A 5,000-nucleotide genomic window follows, 5' to 3' on the forward strand; every position below is an offset into this window, starting at 1 on the left:
CGCCTTCGAACCTCTAACTTTCGTTCTTGATTAATGAAAACATACTTGGCAAATGCTTTCGCTTCTGTTCGTCTTGCGACGATCCAAGAATTTCACCTCTAACGTCGCAATACGAATGCCCCCGCCTGTCCCTATTAATCATTACCTCGGGTTCCGAAAACCAACAAAATAGAACCGAGGTCCTATTCCATTATTCCATGCACACAGTATTCAGGCGGGCTTGCCTGCTTTAAGCACTCTAATTTGTTCAAAGTAAACGTGCCGGCCCACCGAGACACTCAATAAAGAGCACCCTGGTAGGATTTCAACGGGGTCCGCCTCGGGACGCACGAGCACGCACGAGGCGGTCGCACGCCTTCGGCTCGCCCCACCGGCAGGACGTCCCACGATACATGCCAGTTAAACACCGACGGGCGGTGAACCAACAGCGTGGGACACAAATCCAACTACGAGCTTTTTAACCGCAACAACTTTAATATACGCTATTGGAGCTGGAATTACCGCGGCTGCTGGCACCAGACTTGCCCTCCAATAGATACTCGTTAAAGGATTTAAAGTGTACTCATTCCGATTACGGGGCCTCGGATGAGTCCCGTATCGTTATTTTTCGTCACTACCTCCCCGTGCCGGGAGTGGGTAATTTGCGCGCCTGCTGCCTTCCTTGGATGTGGTAGCCGTTTCTCAGGCTCCCTCTCCGGAATCGAACCCTGATTCCCCGTTACCCGTTACAACCATGGTAGGCGCAGAACCTACCATCGACAGTTGATAAGGCAGACATTTGAAAGATGCGTCGCCGGTACGAGGACCGTGCGATCAGCCCAAAGTTATTCAGAGTCACCAAGGCAAACGGACCGGACGAGCCGACCGATTGGTTTTGATCTAATAAAAGCGTCCCTTCCATCTCTGGTCGGGACTCTGTTTGCATGTATTAGCTCTAGAATTACCACAGTTATCCAAGTAACGTGGGTACGATCTAAGGAACCATAACTGATTTAATGAGCCATTCGCGGTTTCACCTTAATGCGGCTTGTACTGAGACATGCATGGCTTAATCTTTGAGACAAGCATATGACTACTGGCAGGATCAACCAGGGAGCTGCGTCAACTAGAGCTGAGCAGCCGGCCGCCCGGGAGTGTGTCCCGGGGGCCCGCGCGAACACGCAAGCGTCCGCTCAATTATTCTGCAAACAGGAGGAGGCTGAGCTCCCCTGCACAACACACCTCGAAACCCTCTCAGGTCCCGGCGGCGCGCAGCGCCGTCCTAAGTACTTGGTCGGGTTCGAGAGAGGCGCAATCGCCCGGAGTTAGGCGAGTAGACGCTTTAGGTGCGACCACCCGTGCTCCCAACTGAGCTTGCCGCTGCCGACAGAGGCCCGGGAGCGTGCTGTCGTGGCATTGCCGGCGGGAGACAACACGCGCCACCTACGGTGACCGGCAGCTCCAACGCCAGCGCCACAGAAGGACAAAAGCCCCACTTGGGTGCCGAAGCGAACTCTCCCAGCACAGTGCACGCGCCAACACGTCCGCACAGCTGCGATACAAACCACCTGCGAGAACCGCTGGGGCGACCGAGCAGCAGACGGCGTCGCGGCGCCGAGCGCCGGGCGGCGGCGCATCCTCAGCGCACACAGTCCTCAATCGGACCAGCACACTGCAGATGGCCACCGCGCTTCGCACCGGGCCCGCGAGGACCTACTTTGGCCGCAAGGCGCCGCGAGCAGGGGGCGCCGGCGCGCAGCTGCGCCGCCTGCCGCGTCCGTCGGCCGGCGCGCCTGCCACTGGCCGCCCCCACCAGCCGGCTGTAGCGCGTGCGCCCACGCACCGCGCTGCCAGCACGCCGGGCGGCCCCCCCTCACCGGCCGGGGACGGTCCCACCCAGCCACCGCCGCGTATCGCCTCACACCCAGATCCCCTTTCGCGTTCGTGGGCATGGTGGGTCCCCTTTCACGTTCGTGGGCATGGTGGGTATCCCTGAAACAACCGGTTAATAGCTCGACCGATCGTCGCCAACACTGATTCACCTCTAGCGAGAACAACCGCACCACAACGGGTTACCTGTTGTTCATTTGCGTAACGTCACCAGCAAACGTAGACGTCCATCGCCATTTGCAACGAGTATTGCATGCCTGTGTCAGGTGTCACAACACACTACGTCTGCCCACATAGACGCAACAACATGTGCACGCCTCGAGAACACGTGGAAGGTAGCCCCCGTACGTATGCGGTGTCCATTGCGCGAACGACTGTCAGCCGGCCTCTGCAGGATGTCGCAGATGTGGAACGCGGTGCAACATGCTATCACGGTGTGTGAGAAGAGACGACTACGTCCGAATACACTCTCCACTACATCAACAGACTGCTCATGCTGATCGCCATCCAGGGCGTCCGTTCCTCCCACACGTCTGAATGGCGTACCACACTGCAATCCAGCTCTTATAGGGAGACGACACGTAGCTGCGTGCACAATATTTGGACTGTATGGTCTGCCGTTGCTAGGCGCAGTCGTCGTACGGTCACACATGTGCCACGATGTATCATTCAGTACATACGGACCAATGTGCAGTACAGTTTGTGGGTTTTGCGTACATCGGCGGACAGGTGACAGGCCGTACCACAACGTAGGCTGAGTACGTCGGCATGCGAAGGGCATTGAACATGCAAACTTCTCAACGACCAGCTTGCGAAGGCAGGGGGGAAGGGGGGGGGGCATGTACGTCCTGCTGCTATCCACATTACAGTGTATAGCAGGAGCATGTGGAAAGTCAGCAACACCTGCAAGGTGTTTAACATGACGCGATACACAGGGGACCGGGCAGTGCGAATAGCGAACTATATTGCGAGGGTTGCGGTTAGGCAACACTACACTAATTTAACGAGTTGCATAACAATTACAGAGCAGGTTCAGCGACAACGTGCGTCAGGTTAAGGCGCAATATAGGTTAGGTTGAGGCACAATATAGGTTAGGTTAAGGCACAACATGGGTTACGTTAAGGCACAAATTGGGTTACGTTAAGGCACAACATGGGTTACGTTAAGGCACAACATGGGTTACGTTAAGGCACAAATTAGGTTACGTTAAGGCACAAATTAGGTTACGTTAAGGCACAAATTAGGTTACGTTAAGGCACAAATTAGGTTACGTTAAGGCACAAATTAGGTTACGTTAAGGCACAAATTAGGTTACGTTAAGGCACAAATTAGGTTACGTTAAGGCACAAATTAGGTTACGTTAAGGCACAAATTAGGTTACGTTAAGGCACAAATTAGGTTACGTTAAGGCACAAATTAGGTTACGTTAAGGCACAAATTAGGTTACGTTAAGGCACAAATTAGGTTACGTTAAGGCACAAATTAGGTTACGTTAAGGCACAAATTAGGTTACGTTAAGGCACAAATTAGGTTACGTTAAGGCACAAATTAGGTTACGTTAAGGCACAAATTAGGTTACGTTAAGGCACAAATTAGGTTACGTTAAGGTACAATATGGGTTAGGTTAAGGTACAATATGGGTTAGGTTAAGGTACAATATGGGTTAGGTTAAGGTACAATATGGGTTAGGTTAAGGTACAATATGGGTTAGGTTAAGGCACAACGTAGGTTAGGTTAAGGCACAACGTAGGTTAGGTTAAGGCACAACATAGGTTAGGTTAAGGCACAACATAGGTTAGGTTAAGGCACAACATAGGTTAGGTTAAGGCACAACATAGGTTAGGTTAAGGCACAACATAGGTTAGGTTAAGGCACAACATAGGTTAGGTTAAGGCACAACATAGGTTAGGTTAAGGCACAACATAGGTTAGGTTAAGGCACAACATAGGTTAGGTTAAGGCACAACATAGGTTAGGTTAAGGCACAACATAGGTTAGGTTAAGGCACAACATAGGTTAGGTTAAGGCACAACGTAGGTTAGGTTAAGGCACAACGTAGGTTAGGTTAAGGCACAACGTAGGTTAGGTTAAGGCACAACGTAGGTTAGGTTAAGGCACAACGTAGGTTAGGTTAAGGCACAACGTAGGTTAGGTTAAGGCACAACGTAGGTTAGGTTAAGGCACAACGTAGGTTAGGTTAAGGCACAACATAGGTTAGGTTAAGGCACAACATAGGTTAGGTTAAGGCACAACATAGGTTAGGTTAAGGCACAACATAGGTTAGGTTAAGGCACAACATAGGTTAGGTTAAGGCACAACATAGGTTAGGTTAAGGCACAACGTAGGTTAGGTTAAGGCACAACGTAGGTTAGGTTAAGGCACAACGTAGGTTAGGTTAAGGCACAACGTAGGTTAGGTTAAGGCACAACGTAGGTTAGGTTAAGGCACAACGTAGGTTAGGTTAAGGCACAACGTAGGTTAGGTTAAGGTACAACGTAGGTTAGGTTAAGGTACAACGTAGGTTAGGTTAAGGTACAACGTAGGTTAGGTTAAGGTACAACGTAGGTTAGGTTAAGGTACAACGTAGGTTAGGTTAAGGTACAACGTAGGTTAGGTTAAGGTACAACGTAGGTTAGGTTAAGGTACAACGTAGGTTAGGTGAAGGCGCAATGTAGGTTAGGTTAAGGTACGATATACCTTAGGTTAAGGTACAATATCGCTTAGGTTAAGGTACAATATAGCTTAGGTTAAGGTACACGTTGTAGGGAAAGGTGTATTTTGGGGGGGGAGGGGGCGGCAGGTTCGTTGATAGTGATTATCGTAAGTGCATGCCTGCGGGATCATCCGATTTGTCACGTCAGGATGCACTTGTGGCTCATGACAGGCGGCGCTCCGATTCCAAGGTTGTGGCAGATCTGTGTCTTTCATTCCTGCCATTGTTTGTGTACTGTGACAGGAGGCAGTATTGTGATGTTGGGTGCACCCCTGTGTAGGACATGTGTGGGTGTTCGTGGCTTAGCTGAGCAATGGCGGATGTCGGAAGGGTGGGATATTCTGTTTTCTGGGTGGACCTCCCGGTCTGGTTATGATAGTGTGGATTGTGTAATGTGGCGGAGAGGATGCACCGGATG

At 51.2% G+C, this 5,000-nt stretch overlaps 1 non-coding gene across 1 annotated transcript in view; it reads right to left on the reverse strand.

The window, feature by feature from the left end:
* LOC126446135 (small subunit ribosomal RNA) overlaps nt 1–1,095 on the reverse strand; it is a 1,909-nt gene extending 814 nt beyond the window's left edge. The window contains exon 1 of the ribosomal RNA XR_007583248.1: nt 1–1,095. This exon is cut by the window's left edge and continues 814 nt beyond it. This is a non-coding gene — a ribosomal RNA (small subunit ribosomal RNA).
* Nucleotides 1,096–5,000: the final 3,905 nt, after the last annotated feature.

The sequence above is a fragment of the Schistocerca serialis genome, unplaced genomic scaffold (assembly GCF_023864345.2).
Source record: "Schistocerca serialis cubense isolate TAMUIC-IGC-003099 unplaced genomic scaffold, iqSchSeri2.2 HiC_scaffold_376, whole genome shotgun sequence".
NCBI classification, from domain to species: Eukaryota; Metazoa; Arthropoda; class Insecta; order Orthoptera; family Acrididae; genus Schistocerca; species Schistocerca serialis.